The sequence below is a fragment of the Chiloscyllium plagiosum genome, chromosome 13 (assembly GCF_004010195.1).
Source record: "Chiloscyllium plagiosum isolate BGI_BamShark_2017 chromosome 13, ASM401019v2, whole genome shotgun sequence".
NCBI lineage: Eukaryota > Metazoa > Chordata > Chondrichthyes > Orectolobiformes > Hemiscylliidae > Chiloscyllium > Chiloscyllium plagiosum.
The window spans coordinates 19,066,764-19,085,116 of NC_057722.1; positions in this window are offsets into that span (position 1 = coordinate 19,066,764).

Consider the following 18,353-nt stretch of genomic DNA (forward strand, 5'->3'; position numbering starts at 1 on the left):
CAGCAGTGCTGCAAAGAAGATAATGATCTCCTACATTCCACAATGGTACGTGACATTACCTCCTCTCTCCATCACACCTACAGGGCCAACAGATAATCCAACTCTGCCACAGCAAATGTAACTCACCAAGTCTTATGGTCTACAACCCTCAGTCTCACATGCAACATTCTTTCCACACCTCATCCCCTACAACGGCTAACCATCCCTGCCCTCTGCACCTCGGACTCACTCAATAATCTTATAATCCCAGCTGATGTCATTATAGAACAAGTCAGATCCCAGGCTGAACTCTGCCTTGATGGATCATATTTATTTATGCAGTTTTAATAAGATGATCTTTCTCCAAAACATAAGTGTGCAATGCTGCAGATTCACTTTTACCATTAAACATAAGTTTATAATGCAAATGAATTGAAGATAAAAAGACTAAACTAAAGAATTTACACATAACACATTGTTAAATATTTTGAAACGTTGTAAAATACAATCCCACTAGTCCCAAAAATGTCACTTTACATTGTTCAATCACCTGAGAGAAGTCCTTTATTTTTTTATATAAATATTTTTATTGGAAAGCTTTTTAAAATCTTTTACAAAACATTCATATATAAAGAAGAAAAAGTAACACCATCAAAATAGAAAAAAAAAGTACAAGGAACAAGGCCATAACATAGTACTGTTGCTATTAAACAACCCACTATTCTACCAAAATAAACCTATCTACTTAACTAAAACTAAACTACAAACATTAAATAAATACAAGCTTAAATTACATTCAAGTTACTTAAATTATATAATGTCTTACTACTTTGTTCTGTCTTACTCATCACTCATCCACTGAGGCTTCTATCCCTGGGAGTACCCCCTTCAGTACCTATATTCTTTTCCTTCCAGTATCCTCCTCCCGGGGACCCATGGGCGCCCATAAAGGTTCCCACAGCTCTCCCACGGCCCTGACTAATATTGCCGACAAGTCAGTTTCAATTTAATTTAAAAAGGGCTGCCACATCCTATAAAACTAGTCCGTTTTGTGGTGCACCATATTTGTGAGGTAATCTTGGGGGAGATGCTCCATTACCAGCTTATGCCACCCTATTAGACCTGGTGGTTTTTCTGACATCCAATTTAGTAAAATGTTCTTCCTCATGCAATGGGCAAGGATATTACACAGTCTCTTCCCATATTCTCCCAGAGAGGGCAAGTTTGACAGCTCCAAAAGAAGAATTACTGGATCTGTGTTAATTTCAGTCCCCAGAATGTCCTTTAACTCCCTTATTATAGCACTCCAATATTTTTGCATCTTGTAGCATGACCAATAACAATGTGTGAGAGTACCTATATTAACTTTACATTTCGGACATTCTGGTGACACTCCTCTCTTAAACTTAACTACCCTTTCTTGTGCCATATAATCCCTGTGTAAGATCTTCAATTGCATAGCCTGTTCTCTGTTACATACTGAAATTTTCCTTACATTTCCCAGGTATCTTCCCATATCTCCAGTGAAATGTCCTATCCTAACTTTTGGTTCCATGTCTTACAGAGTCTTTCCATATCCCCCAGAGCACAGCCTTTCTGTAAATGATATAAAGTACTAAGTGAAAGATTATCTGTACACCAGAGTACTCTTTTCTCTACATCTGATTTATAACATTGGGCCAGGAGTGTGGTCTTTCTCTGTATATAGTCTCTTATCTGGAATTATCGGGAAAGGTCCTTATTGGATAATCCATATTTCTGACATAACTGACTGAATGACATCAGGACCTCTCCCTCAAACAAATCTCCCGAACATAGAATTCCTTTGTTCTCCCATGTTTTAAAGCCAGAGTCCATTGCCCCAGTTTAAATCCTTGGGCTCTTACCAATGGGGTAAATGGTGAAGTCTTAAACCAATTGCCCTTGTCTTGCCTCATTATCCTCTAAGCGTTCACCATATTCAAGATAATTGGACTATTGCATTGCTGGGTCACGGACTTCCATAAATAATAAGTTAATTAGAGGACATTTCGACTATGAGGCTTCAATATCAAGCCATATCGATTCTAAACTCCCCCATACCCAGTCACCAACACATGTTAACAAAGCACTTATTTGATATTTCTTCAAATCCGGAAGATCCACCCCTCCCTCAGTTTGCGAAAACTGTAATTTAGGAAATTTAATTAGAGGATGTCCATGGCACCAAATAAAGGACCCTAGCCAACCATTAATTCTCCGTAGTACTTGTCTAGATAACAGTAATAGGAGCATTCTCATGGGACATAGCAGTTGAGGAAGGACATTCATCTTGATCAGAGCTATTCAGCCGAGCCATGGTAACAGTGATCCCTCCCATTGCTGCAAGTCCTGTTTTATCCTCTCTAGTAATTGTACAAAGTTAGCCTTATATAGCAGGTGGAAGGAAGGGGTAATAAAAATTTCCAAATACAGAATGGGGCGGCGGGGTGGCTCAGTGGTTAGCACTGCTCCCTCACAGCACCAAGGACCTGGGTTTGATTCCAGCCTCGGGCGACTGCCTGCGTGGAGTTTGCACATTCTCCCTGTATCTGCATGGGTTTCCTCCGGGTGCTCTGGTTTCCTCCCACAGTCCAGGTTAAGATGTGCAGGTTCGGTGGATTGACCATGCTAAATTGTCCATAGTGTTAGGTGCATTAGTCAGGGGTAAATATAGGGTAGGGGAATGGGTCTGGGTGGGTTACTCTTCGGAAGGTTGGTGTGGACTTGTTGGGCTGAAGGGCCTGTTTCCATACTGTAGGGAATCTAATCTATATGGACCTTTTGGTGACCACCTAAATGGGAATTGCATTTTATCCTTCAAGTTAGGCATCTCCACTAAGCCCCCTACAAGCCCCCTACCCGCATGGCTTCCAATTTTGTGAAATTGATCCGATAACCCGAAAAACTACCATATTAATTAATTGTTTGGATCAGCGAGGGAATAGACTTCTCCAGATCGTCCAAGAATAAAAGAAAGTCATCAGCATATAAGGTAATATTATGTTATCCTATTCCCACCTTTGACTCTACTACTGTATTTCAAAGTCTCTTCTAATAGTTTCGGCTAATGGTTCAATCGCCAAGGTAAATAGCAGCGGTGATAAAGGGCACCTCTGTCGACTACCTCTTCTAATATTAAAATTATTTGACTTAATACCATTTGTAATAATTGCCACCTTAGGATCCTTTTACAGTAATGCTACCCATCTGGCAAAGAATCCCCCCAAAACCAAAACACTCTAGAATCTCAAATTGATATGGCTGATCAAAGGCTTTTTCTGCATCTAAGGAGACCACCAACCCTGGAATCAATCTTTGCTGTCATACCTGTACTATATTCAGTACTCTCCTAATTTTGTTGGAGGAACTGCAGCCCTTAATAAAACCTGTTTGGCCTTCTTTTGTAATATGGGGCAAAATCTTCTACAACCTCAGAGCCAACATCTTCAATAAAATTTTGAAATCTACATTCAGTAGCGAGATTGGTCTATATGAAGTACATTCTTCTGGGTCCTTCCCTTTCTTTAAAATAAGGGTGATATTAGCTCCCCTAGGAGTAGACGGCAGACAATCCTGTATATAAGATTATTTGTGCATCCCCAGAAGTGGGTCCACTAATATGTTTATGAATTCCTTATAAACTTCAATTGGGAATCCGACTGGCCCCAGTGCTTTGCCACCTTGGAAATGTCTTATTGCTTCCTGCACTTCCTGTACTGTTAGAGGTGCATTCAAAAGTGAAGCCTGCTCCTTACTCACATTGGGGAGGCCAGATTTTCAAAGAAGGACTGCATTCCCATTGTACTATGTTCACTCCCCTCCGATATAGCTCTTCAAAATATTCCCTAAACCTAGCATTGATCTTTTTTGAATCATGGGTAATCGTACCAGTCTTCTCCCTAACAGAGGTAATACACTGGGAGGCTTTTTTTCTCCGAGCTAAATAAGCCAGATATTTACCAGGCTTATCGCTGAATTCAAACAGTCTTTGTTTGGCAAATGAGATCTCTTTTTTAGCCACTTGTGTGTGTACTGAGTCGAGGGCAGCCTGGAGAGCTATGACCCGCTGAAGTTTAACCAATGACGGTTTATTATAATATGTTTTCTCAGCTACCTTCAGTCGGGCCTCTGGCAACTCCTGTTGCTCCTCTCTCTGCCTTTTTCTAAGTGCTGAATATGAAATAATCAGACCTTGTAAATATGCCTTAGTGGTCTCCCAAAGTATTGCCGGATTACTAGCCATACCTGAATTAATATCACAAAAGGTCCTGAATTCCCTTGTAATATATTCAATAAATTTACTATCCCCAAACAAAAATGAATCCACGCCCCAGTGACATGTATTTGCTTCCTTGACTTTAATATCTAAGTATGCTGGCGCATGATCCAAAACAGCTATAAATTCCCTATTTTACATGCAGAAATTCTGTCCAGATCATCAGATGGCATAAAAAAACATATCAATTTGCGTATGACATTTGTGTGGGTTGGAATAGAATGTGAAATCTCTTCTGTTAGGGTGGAGGTACCTCCACACATCCACTAATCCCAACTCATCACACACGCCCACCAACTGTTTAAACTGTGCGGGCATACCTGCCAGGCCCTCTGGCACCCTGTCAATCTTTGGATCTATAAGGGGATTGAAATCTCCTCCAATAATCATACAACGAACCCAAGATTCATTAATGTAGCCACTGCATTGATTAGAAATTTAAGCGGGTGCGCTGGGGGACAACACACATTCAGAAACCGTATTTGTCTCCATGTATTAGGGCTTTCCAAATAATTAACCTTCCATCGTCATCCTTAATCTGCTCCATTACTTGGAAGGTGAGGTTACTTCTTATCAGTATAGCTACCCCTCTATTCTTAGAAGTAAAGGATGAGAAAAACACCTACCCCTCTATTCTTAGAAGTAAAGGATGAGAAAAACACCTTGTCATAAACCCCCTGCTGTAGTTTCAAATGTTCCTAGTCCGTGAGCTGCTTCTCTTGCAGCAGGGCAATATCCAACCTTTCCTTCCTGAGGCTCGACACGACCTTCTTTCTTGTAACAGGAGAATGACTCCCTTTTATATTCCACCTGAACAAATCACTAGCCCATCATCTAAGGACAGCCCGTGGTTTCCCAGGAGGAAGGAACTTATCTGAGGCGTGACGAGTTACAAAGGTACTAACTCTATAAAATCTAAGAACTATTCATACAGAAACAACTATATCTAAGAAAATAAACACTACATTTAATTGAAACAAATACGCAAATAATCCCCCATTCGCTCGGGATCATCCCCCCTGCCTGTAGAGGGTACCCTTCACAATCCTTACTACCATCTTAACTTACTCTAGCTGAGGCCTAGCCCCAGGCAATTCACAAATAATAAAGACTTATTGTTTACATTCTGAAACAGTGGATTCCCATTACCCATCCCCCCACCCCCCACATGTCTTAGTCACCCCAAATGCAAAATCAAAGCGACAGCATTTAAAAAAAAAGATCCTACATATTAACCGGCCGGCCGATATATAAAATAGTTCCATTTTAACAAATTTACAATGTAGGGCGGCATGGTGGCTCAGTGGTTAGCACTGCTGCCTTACAGTGACAAGGACGAGTGCTCAATTCCCGCCTCGGGCGACTGTCTGTGTGGAGTTTGCACATTCTCCCCGTGTCTGTGTGGGCTTCCTCCCGGTGCTCCGGTTTCCTCCCACAGTCCAAAGATGTGCATGTTAGGTGAATTGGCTATGCTAAATTGCCTGTAGTGTTAGGTGCATTAGTCAGGGGTAAATGTGGGGGAATGGGTTTGTGTGGGTTGCTCTTCGGAGGGTTGGTGTGGATTGTTGGACTGAAGGGCCTGTTTCCACACTGTAGGGAATATAATCTAAAAAACACCACACAAGTACAACCGACAATCACAAAAAAAGGGAAGAGAGAGAGGGGTAAAGGGAAATAGAAAGGGGGGGTAATTTGAAACCTTCCCCCCCAAATCAATGTTCACAATAATGCCCCCTCCCCTCCCGTCCCAACTCAGGTCCTTCATTTCAGAGATTTCACAAAGTCCTACACCTTTTCAGCAGAGTCAAAGTTATATACCGTTCCTCCATGGGTGAGATGCGAAACGTCTGGGTAGCTCATGGAGTATTGGATGTTTAAGTTCCTTTTTTTTTAACATCATCAAATGTTCTTCTCCTCTTGACCAGGGCTCCTGAAAAATCTTGAAAAAAACATCTTCTTTGAACCTTTATACATTAAGACTTGTGAATGCTTTTCCAATCTTCTTGCTGCTTCCACTATTAACTGTTTTTCTTTATAATACAGGGGCTGCACTATGACCACATGGGGGCGCTGTTCCAGCCTGGACCTGCATGCTGTGTTGGCCTGCTCAACACCTACCAGGCCCGAATCCAGCTCTAGCTGCAAAATCTTTGGGAGCCATCCCTGCAGGAAGTCAGCGAGATCTTCGCCTTCTTCACATTCCGGGAGGCTCACGATCCATAAGTTTTTTTTCTTCTATTTTTATTTTCTAGATTATCGATTTGTTCCTGAAGGACCCGAACCCGGTCTTCCTGCATTCGAGTCCTTCCTCCCGAGACTTCAGCCAGGGTCTCCTCTGCTGCGGTCCTTTCCTCCACTGCCTCCAGGAGTGGAGCCGCACTTCCTGCTCATGCTTTTTTAGCATGGCAGAAGTGGCTCTAATGTTGCTTGAATCCCCTCTCGGAGTTTAACAAATTCCGAGAGTAAGTATTGCTGTCCTGCTGGATCCAAAAGGGCCATCCCGGGAGACTGAGTACTGGCTGCAGGCACCCCCGATGCAGTAGGGGAGTACCCTGTCTGCTGTCCTCCTTTAGGCTCCTTTCCTTTCCTTCATGCTGGCTTGAAGGTGTCTCAGGAGATTTCAGCAGCTCAAAATAATCAGTAAGTTTCAATTAATACTTTTTTCTCCTTGGGGTGGTTAAAAATTGAGGGGGGATAAAAGTCCACTTTGCCCAGGGGTATGGCAGAGAGCCCAGCACAGCAGACCACTCAGACGGCCACCATCTTGGATCACCAGAACTCCTTTCTCTATTATATGTAGGGTTTGAATTGGCTTTGGCTTCCACTCCCAGTCTTAAGAATCTGCTAGCCTCTAATTGGACTCCTTACAATGAGATAATCTATTTTTTTAATAGTTCTAGACTACATTTTTTTTTAAAGGAGTAATTGTTTCACACATATAACTCCACCCAAGGCTTTTGCAAACTGCACCAAACTGAAACAGAAGTTTTATTTAAATGGCTCTTTATCCGAAGGCAAATGAAAAAAATTCCAGACCTTTCAAACATAAGCCAAGTGCACAGATGTTCGGTTCGCTCATAAAACAGTCCCAATGAAAACAAAGTTCCATTACACACCAGAAAATGTCTCTCTCCCATTTGTTATTAAAAAGCAGACGTCACAATGATTACAAAAGCACTTAGAAATCAATCAGACACATGGACCAAAATCCACATGCCACACATAAACACACGTCATATCACACTAGGGGTGTCTCACGATTTCCCTGGCTCATGCATCACCATTTAACAGCTATTCTTTTCAATTCTAGCATTTTCACTCCCTCCCTTTGTCTCAATGCAGTATAAACTAGTCCACAGCCAAACTGAAAAGATCACGACCTTAGCCTCTTTGCTCCCTATGATGAGAAAATGGGACAAATAGACAGAGAAGACCAGACCCACTCAGATGCTGGTGGGCACAACATAAAACTTCCCATGATTACCTATATAGCATATGTCATGAAGATAACAAGCCCAGTGATCGCAGGTCTATTGGGATGCAAGGACCTGTGCATGGCGCGATCAAGAGAATGATGAGGACCAGAGGTCACAACGACCACCATTGGAGACTCTGTGTTTACAGATCCCCGTTGTGGTTATTTAAGCTCCAGAAGAAACTATCACATTTCCAGTTTAAATTTGAAATTTCAAGTCACTAAAACTAGTAGGATACTGCAGGGAAGGTGTGCTTGGACCCAGCTATTCACAGTATCTGTGAATGATTTAGATGAGGAAACTAAATAGAGTATCTCCAAGATTTCAGACTCAAAGTTGGATGGGAGGGTGAATATGAGAAGGATGCAGAAATGTTTGAGTGTGATTTGGACAAGTTGAGTGTGTGGACAAATGCATGACAGATGAAGAATAATTGGAGAAAATTGAAAGGTTGTGCACTTTGGTTGCAAAAATAGGAAGGCAGACCATTATCTGAATCACTGGAGATTAGGAAAGGGGGAGGTGCAATGAGACCTGGGTGTCCCCTTACATTTGTCACTGACTGTAAGCAGGCAGATGGGGTGGGCACTGAAGAAGGCAAGCAACATGTTAGCTTTCATAGAAAGAGGTTAACTGGACTGATGCTTGGGATGTCAGGACTCATGGAATATGAGAGATAGGATCAGTTAGGACTATATTCACTGGAATTTAGAAAATTGAGGGGGGATTTCATAGGAACAAATACAATTTTAACAGGAGTCAGGGTAACCAGAGGAAGGATAGCCACAATACCTATGGAGTCCAGAACCAGGGGTCACAGTCTAAGGATAGCAGGTAGCTTAAAAATGTGTTGCTGGAAAAGCGCAACAGGTCAGGCACCATCAAAGGAGAAGGAGAATCGACGTTTCGGGCATAAGCCCTTCTTCAGGATAGCAGGTAGGCCATTTAGGACAGAGCTGAGGAGAAATTTCTTCATCAACAAAGTGGTGAGCTGATGGAATTCTCTGCCAAGAAACTGTTTCAGACCAAAACATTGAAGGTTTTCAAGAAGCTGATAAGTACAACCCATATGGCTAAAGGGATCAGAGGGCATGGGGAGAAAGTAGGTATGGGGTATTGAATTGGATGAGCAACCCTGATAATATTGAATCATGGAGCAGAATTTCTGTGGCAGAAATGGCTTGTATTCTGGAAGTGATTACGGAGATGGAGAGAGTGGCATGGCCATGAAGCAACTTGAAAACAAGAATGAAAACTTAACAATTCAGTTTTTCCCCACTCAGTCCCAACACCTTTGGAATGACCTTTTCCAAAGCTCCCAGCTCTGGCCCACTCTGTGAACCGTCAATGTTGTTGAACATCTCGGGATGGAACTATACCAACAGCACTACTGATTCTCTGTGGGCACTTCACCAATGGAAGTTTTTTTTTTGCTTTGGAAGTCTTCTTCCAATTTCTCCCCATGGTGTTGTAAAAACAGCAACAAAATGTTTTAAATTGGAGCCATCATCAGAGACACGGTAGTTTGTTCAGATCTCTTTTCTACCAATCACTGGATTGAGAAGATTTCCATTTCCCTTGAAGTGACAACATCAGTATGCCTTTTTAAAACTCCTTTATTGAAACTGTTCTATATTCTAAATCCCATCGTAATTACTTCTGTCTCTGATACAAATTATTCCAACTTTCCTCTTAATCTCATGCAATGTGACTGCTAACGTCACTGTTACATCATGATGCATCTTATAATCTCATTATCACCATCATTAACCCATCAGTGTACACATATGTTTACAACGCTGTTTTCCTTTCTGTATAGTCAGCAAACTTAAATGTCTATCTCTTTCTCAAACTGTTAGAGTATAAATGGATCTCATTCCATGCCAAGAGCACTCTTTTTCCCAAGGGCCAGTGTACTTCTTCCCACAAGAGTGGTGGGTGAATGGGACATTGAGGCATGTTCCTCATTGACAAGGTATCTTCTTCTTCAATTGCTTCAGCAGTGAAAGCCAGAAGGTCTGGAAATCCCTCACTAAACGTCTCTACCTTGCTTTCATTTTTAAGGCACTACTTAAAATCTATTCTTTTGTCAAAGACTGCAGTGATATCTTCCTATGATCTGAACTATGCACAGTGCTCAAACTTTGCCCTAACTAGTGACTAATGCCTTTTCAGTATATCCTTCAGATTCTTATATTTCTATGCCTTGGCTAACAAGGAAAGAATTCTCCTTAATATGTCTCCCTAATCACCTAATCAATCTATCCAGTTACCTTTGGGAGTTTGTGAACATTCAGCCCAAGGTCCCTCACTTGCTCTACTCCTCATTATCCCCATAATTGTATATTCCTTGGTTTTCTTATGACCTCTCCAGTTGCAAGACCTCACAGATCTTTGGGTTGAATTCCATTGGCACTTGTCTACCCATGTGCCACGTCAATGTGAAAAAGAGTTAAGGTTTCACACAAAATTTCACTTTGCATACCATTGCCTTAATGGCACTTGGAAAGCAATCAATTGATGCCGAGTCATTAATGAAATTAAAACCACATAATTCAAAGACTTTTAAGATTAATGGATTATACTTTAAGTTTTTGGAGTTGGTTGAAATGCATAATCTGTAGAAACTTTCACTAACAATGGGCTTAAAGAGGTTCGGGTTTTCCACTCAAAAAAACCTTGAAAACTTGCATTTAAGAATTTTTTGCTGGAACTGAATTTATTTTATGTAGAGAAAGCTCAATGTTTGAAAAATTTAAATGAACATTTTGCATATGATTTCTACTCATTTATGTATTCCAGTATATCACTTTGCCTCATAATTTAACCACTGTAAATGAATTGTATATAGATTGGATAGCTAGCTTTATCTTATGCTGTATATTGCTTTTCTGACAAAAAAATTGAATTGTGAGGCATTAATTGGCATTTTTTTATGCTGGTTGTGGACCTGGAACATATGAGTATTTAAGAGTGTTGAGTAAGGACTTTGTTGTAACACTACCATGATGTCATGAGACTTGGCATTGAGTACAAAATCACAGAATTAAATTTTAAATAAGTGGTAAAACATTAAAAACACACAAAAAAGTGTGTTGTTAAATGGAAAAATGATCTTTTAAAATGTCGATTTTTATTCAGTATTTTAAAAAAACTGACTTGTGTATTGTACATATGTATGCATACTTGATAAAAAGCAGAGATGAGTATGCTCAGTTGAAATTAATCATTGTACTATTTTGAGACACAGACAGGTTGGGTAGAATTAGAACACTCTACACTCTGGAAGACTGCATTCTCTAGAAGAAGACTACTAGATTGCAGGAACACAGACTGGAAGACTGATTAGAAGATTTGTATATGAGTGTACAAGGATTCATCGGTACATTCCAATTATAAATCAGGTGCTGGTGTATCCATGATTACCATGTAGCGCAGTATTTAGTATTAAATGTGTAATAATGCGTTACTTTGAAGTCTGAGTCTTGACCCAAGGGAAGAAGCAAAGAAAAAGGTCTTTTCCCCCAAAAAACAATTACAGCAGTTTGTTCAATTCATTCTTTAGGTACAGGTTTAGAGAAAAGTGATTGGAAAAAAGAAAACAAGAAATGGGGAAGTAAAAGTTGTTATTGCAATTCAAAATATAAGAGCCTAACAATGAATTTAGGGAAATTATTTATGATTAGTAAGGTGTTTGATAAGGTTCCCCATGGTAGGCTGATGGAGAAAGTGAAGTCACATGGGGTCCAGGGTGTACATGCTAGGTGGATAGAGAACCGTCTTGCAGCAGGAGACAGAGAGTAGTAATGAAAGGGAGTTTCTCAAAAGGAGATTTGTGAGCAGTGGTGTGTGTTGGGTCCACTGTAGTTTGTGATATACATAAATGATCTGGAGGAAGGTATAGGTGGTCTCATAAACAAGTTTGCAGTTGATGTTAAGATTGGTGGAGTAGCAGATAGTGAAGGGGACTGTCAGAGAATGCAGCAGAATATAGATAGATTGGAGAGTTGGGCAGAGAAATGGCAGATTGAGTTCAATCCAGGCAAATGTGAGGAGATACATTTTGGAAGATCCAATTCAAGAGCAAACTAGACGGTAAATAGAAAAGCCCTGGGGAAAATTAATGCACAGAGAGATCTGGGTGTTCAGATCCATTGTACTCTGAAGGTGGCAATGCAGATTGATAGAGTGGTCAAGGTGGCATATGGCATGCTTTCCTTCATCAGATGGGGAATTGAAAAGAAGACTTGGCAGGTAATGTACAATTGTATAGGACTTTGGTTCGGCCCCATTTGGAATACTGTGTACAGTTCTGGTCACCACATTCCCAAAAGGATGTGGATGCTTTGGAGAGGGTGCCAAGGAGATTCACCAGGATGTTGCCTGGTATGGAGGGTGCTAGCTATGAGGAAAGGTTGGGTAGATTGGTATTATTTTCATTAAAATGACAAAGGTTGGGGGAGACCTGATTGAGGTCTACAAAATCATGAGAGGTATAGACATGGTGGATAGCAAGAAGCTTTTTCCCAGCGTGAGGGAGTCAATTAGTAGGCGTCACAAGTTCAAGATGAGAGTGGAAATGTTTAAGGGAGGTAGTTCTATACGCAGAGGGTGGTGGGTGCCTGGAACGCGTTGCCAGCGGAGGTGGTAGAGGCAGGCACAATAGCATAATTTAAGATGTATCTAAACAGATAAATGAATGGGCAGGGAGCAGAGGAATCCAGATCCTTAGAAAATAGGCAACAGTTTAGATAGAGGATCTGGATTGGTGCAGGCTTGGAGGGCCGAAGGGCCTGCTCCTGTACTGTAATTTTCTTTGTTCTTTGTCTTGAATGACAATTGCAACTTTTTGTTCAACAATGAAGTAGTTCTATTGATGTTATTCATTAAAATATATTTTTTTAAAATTTAAAATTAAAAAATTTAAGTCTCTGACCATCTGCTCTTGAATTTGACCTGAAAATACCATTGATGCAAAAGCATCGGCACCAATGATCTCATGGTAGACAGCATTAAGACAGTCAAAAAGTTATTGAATTTTATGGAGTGAAACCAGTTTGAGGAAGTCTATAGCCACAGATCATTGGGAAATCCTTCACAGAAAGGGAATGTGTTTAACGCATCGCTGATGAAGAGCTGAAAATGTGTTCCTGGAAAAGTGCAGCGGGTCAGGCAGCATCCAAGGAGCAGGAGAATCGACGTTTTGGGCATGAGACCTTCTTCAGGAATGAGGAACTCCAGCTGTTGTGTTGCTATGGTCTGGCGATGGAGGAGTGCAAGGACCTGCATGTCCTTGGTGGAGTGGGAGGGGGAGTTGAAGTGTTGAGCCACGGGGTGGTTGGGTTGGTTGTTCCGGGTGTCCCAGAGGTGTTCTCTGAAACATTCCACAAGTAGGCGGCCTGTCTCCCCAATATAGAGGAGGCCACATCGGGTGCAGCGGATGCAGTAAATGATGTGTGTGGAGGTGCAGGTGAATTTGTGGTGGATATGGAAGGGTCCCTTGGGGCCTTGGAGGGAAGTAAGTCATATTGGTAAAAGAAAACTGAAACTTATGTTGAATGTGCCATTTTGTTGTGGACATTTCCAGGGTCTCATAGTTGCCCTACTCTCCCCGATCCTTATTCACAGAGTGACCAGACAGAGATTCGCCTTTATTACAAGTTATAGCAAGGAACTCCAGAATATCTAAAAATGGCACGCTGGAGATACCAAACAAAGAATTATAGAAACAGTTACACTCTTGGATTTGCTCACGAGAAATTAGCATATACAATAAAGTGTACAGTTGTATAAATCATTGCTATTGATTAGGTTTACATCATGCATAGAATAAGAGTACAATAAACCTGTCACTACATAGGTACAACTGTCTATTTGTAATATAAGATCATATATTGCACTATCGGTTACAATTTGTTTTTAACATAACGGTTAGCGTTTGACTTGTATCAATTGTCCTCCATTGTCAGATTTCTCTCGTGTTTTAATGATTTATTTCAAGGCTCAGAGATTCAATAAAACCACAACCTCTTTGTATAGCTGTGAACATTAACATTAGTATTCCTTTGCTACCTTGCAGATAATTTGGCTCCTAGAACAAACAGTCCCATATATTATTTGTGTCCTTACCAGTTTATCCACAGCTAGCAGCTCACAACTGTATGCCATTAAATATTGCTCTGCAAGTTATTTTGCAATAATGTCATTTAATCCCTTTCTTACCTGAACTTGGTAGCCATGAAAACATATAACAAGAGTTCATTCGTGACAAAGTTCTGATTGGTCTCTAATATGATTCACTCAATAAAGTTCTTTCAAAAGAGAATTTAAGTGTAGATCAAGTATTCCAAATAGCAGCAGACACAGACTTTAGAAAACTGTTAAGCAAGCAATTGCATAATAAAAGAAGTGAAAATATGCAAAATTCCTTATTGACAATAATATAATCACAGTGCTTTCCAAAGTCACTTTTTTTGTACAGTAAATAGAAAATAGATCGTAGTCTCCTTGTACCAATGCCTTTTCAGTTCCAAGTCATCACATGATATATCCTTTGCAAGCCAGTAAGCCCATTTTCCAGTGCTCATAATTCATAAATATACTTATTACCAAAAGTCACAAAAATAATTTATACAGTGTTGATCCAGCTTATTTCACAGTATTTAGCAGCATAAATATTGTTCGAAACAGTGGATGCATTTATCTCCCGATTGTTGGATGCTACATCATTCCTTTCATTTTCAGTAGACATTTCCTGTGACAAATCTAGGCCTTCTGAAAGTTGAAGATGAAAAGTACAAAAAATCATGATTATATTGCCATATGGCACATAATCAAATACCTTCTGGAAATCCAGGTATACTACATTGTTCACTCCTATTGGGGAGAAAAATGGAGAGTCATTACATAAGATAATACTTTCTGAAAGAGTTAATGTTATAAAATACATTAGGCCTCACCCAATTTTCTGATGTCATGCTGGCATGGGAAGGGGGTGGTGATAAAGCAGAACAGCTCGGATCTAACAAAGTGAAGATCTATACTGTAGGTGTCCTCAATCACAGTTACAATATTTATTGTACTATTATAACTTGTACCTGATTACATTAAACTTCATTGTAATAAAATAAGTTCCTCCTCTCAATATGCTTCACTTGGTGGTAGCAAACATGGTAGCTGCACCAGTCCTGGCAATCACCAATCAGCATCTTCAACATCAGTCCTGGTTTTTATCATAAATTGTTGTATCCAAATGGGAAGGTTATGGCCTGGTGGTGTTATTGCTAGACTATTAATCCACCAACCTAGGTTTGAATCACACCATGCTGGAATTGAAACTTAAATCAAATCCGGAATGATCATAATGCCATAAGATATAGGAGAGGAATTTAGCCATTTTATCATGGATGGTATGTTTCTCAACCCCATTCCCCTGCCTCCTCATAACCTTTGAACCCCTCACTAATCAAGAACCTATCAATCTCTGCCTTAAATTCTCTCAGTGACTTGGCCTCCACAGCCGTCTGCAACAATGAGTTCCACAGATTCAGTACTCTCTGGCTGAAAAAATTCCTCCTCATCTCAGTTCTAAAGGGTCATTTTCTCTTTCTGAGATTGTACAACTTTGGTTCTAGTCTCTTCTGCTCGACAAAATATCTTCCCCACATCCCGTCTATCCTGGCCTCTCAGTATTCTGTAAGTTTTAGTGAGATCTCCTCTCATCTACAAAGCTCCATTGAGTATAGAGCCAGAATCTTCAATCACTCCTCATATAAAAAGCACTTCATCCTTGGGACCACAACTTTGGTTCTAGTCTCTTCTGCTCGACAAAATATCTTCCCCACATCCCGTCTATCCTGGCCTCTCAGTATTCTGTAAGTTTTAGTGAGATCTCCTCTCATCCTACAAAGCTCCATTGAGTATAGAGCCAGAATCTTCAATCACTCCTCATATTAAAAAGCACTTCATCCTTGGGACCTCCAGACCCTCTCCAAAGCCAGCACATCTTTCCTTTGATACAGCGGTCAAAACTGCTCACAATATTCCAGATGGGATCTGACCAGAACTTTATACTGCCTCAGCAGTATATCCCTGCTCTTGTATTTTAGCCCTTTTAATTGTATTTGCATTTCTAACTGTCAACCTTAAAAGAATTCTGAACTAGGAGTCCTAAATTCCTTAATGCTTCAGATTTCCAAAGCCTTTCCCAATTTAGAAAATAGTTTACATCTCTTTTCTTCCAACCAAAGTATATAACTTCACACTTTCCCACATTGTATTCCATCAGCCACTTCTTTGCCCATTGACCTAACCTGTCCAAGTCCTTCGGCACAGAGTGTACCCAGTCAGAGGAAGAGCCATGTACAGGCTCCCCCGATATCTCTCGGGACATAAGAATGTAAGAAAGAGGCACAGGAGTAGGCCATCTGGCCCATCAAGCCTGCTCTGTCATTCAATAAGATCATGGCTGAATTTTTCTGTGGACTCAGCTATACTTACCCACTCATTCACCATCACCCTTAATTCCTTAACTGTTCAAAAATCTGTCTAACCTTGCCTTAAAAATATTTAATGTGGTAGCTTCAGCTACATATGGCTCACTGGTTAGCACTGCAGTCTCACAGCGCTGGGAACCCTGGTTCAATTCCACCCTCAGGCAACCGTCTGTGTGGAGTTTGCACTTTCTCCCCTTGTCTGTGTGGGTTTCCTTTGGGTGCTCTAGTTTCCTCCCACAATCCAAAAATGTGTAGGTCATCTGGATTGGCCATGCTAAATTGCCCATAGTGTTAGGTGCATTAGTCAGAAGGGGGTGGCTTGCTGTTTGGAGGGTCAGTGTAGAGTTGTTGGCTGTTTGAATGGCCTGTTTCCACACTGTAGGGAATCTCATCTACTTCACCGGGCAGGGAATTCTGTAGATTTACAACCCTTTACTTGAAGAAGTTCCTCCTCATCTGATGGGAGAGTAGCACAGCAACAGACAATGATTCTTTCTTTGTGGTCAGGACATGAATGTTTCAGCATAAGTGATCTCAGGCCACACTGGTTTGGACCAGGTTCCTTTTCTCATCTGGTCATAGAGTCATACAACACGGAAACAATCCCTTTGGTCCAAATCATCAATGCCAGCCACACGTCCCAGTCTGACCTAGTTCCATTTGCCAGCATTTGGCCCATATCCTTCTAAACCCTTTTATTCATGTACTTATCCAGATGCCTTTTAAATGTTGTAATTATATCCGCCTCTATCACTTTCTCTGGCAGGTCATTCCATACACGCACCACCCTCTATATGAAAAAGTTATCCCTTAGGTTCTTTGAAATCTTTGCTTTGTCAGTTTTGGACTCTCCCCCCCCCCCCCCCCCTCTAGGAAAAAGACCTTGGCTATTCATTCTATCCATACCCCTCAGGATTTTATAAACCTCTATAAGGTCAACCTTCAGCCTCCAACATTCCAGGGTAAGAAGCCGCAGCCTATTCAGCCTCACTCTATAGTTCAAACCCTCCAGTCCCAGCAACATCCTTGTAAATCTTTTCTGCACACTCTCAAGTTTAATGTCATCCTTCCTATAGAATGGTGACCAGAATTGTATGCAGTACCCCAAAAGCAGCCTCACCAATGACTTCTACAGCTGCAACGTGACATCTCAACTCCTATACTCAATGTTATGACTAATGAAGGCAACTGTGCCTAACGCCTTATTTACTGGCCTGTGTACCTGCAACTTGTTACACCAATCTTGACCATGCCATTGGCCACTGCACATTTAAGCTGGTCATCCCTTTGAAGCAGAAGTAATCACAACAACTTTAAAAGTAGCACCTTTGGTCTACACAGCAAAGAAAATGCAAGATCCCAGAGGTTGCACAAGACAGAGAACTGATTCCCCTTCACTTGAACTATAACTATTTAGCAGGATCTGGACGAGCTGACCAAGGCACTGGAGTCCTTCGAAAAGAATAAAACTCCCAGAAGCAACGGCTTACCGGTCGAGCTCTATTCCGTTCTGTGGGACTTGATTGGCCGGGACCTGCTGGAGGTGTATGTCAGTATGCTTCGGGCAGGTACCATCTGCGAATCCATGAGGAAAGGCATCATCACCCTCATCTACAAGCGGAAGGGGGAGAGGGAGGAACTCAAAAATTGGAGACCAATCTCACTGTTGAATGCTGATTACAAAATTCTGTCAAAGGTAATCGCCAACCGGGTCAGGTCTGCTCTAGGGTCAGTGATTCACCCTGACCAAACCTGTGCTGTGCCAGGCAGGAAGATCGCTGAGAGTCTCGCACTCCTCTGGGATACGATCGCCTACGTGCAGGACAGGGGGTTGGACACCTACCTGATCAGCCTGGACCAGGAGAAAGCCTTTGACAGGATATCAAACAGGTATATGAGAGATGTTCTCTCCAAAATGGGCTTTGGGGAGGGAATCTGCAATTGGATCAGACTGCTCTACACCAACATTGTCAGTGCAGTCTCAATCAACGGGTGGGAATCAGATAGCTTCCCAGTCAGATCTGGAGTCAGGCAGGGCTGCCCCCTCTCTCCTGCCTTGTTTGTGTGCTGCATAGAGCCATCTGCCGAGTCCATCAGGAAGGATGC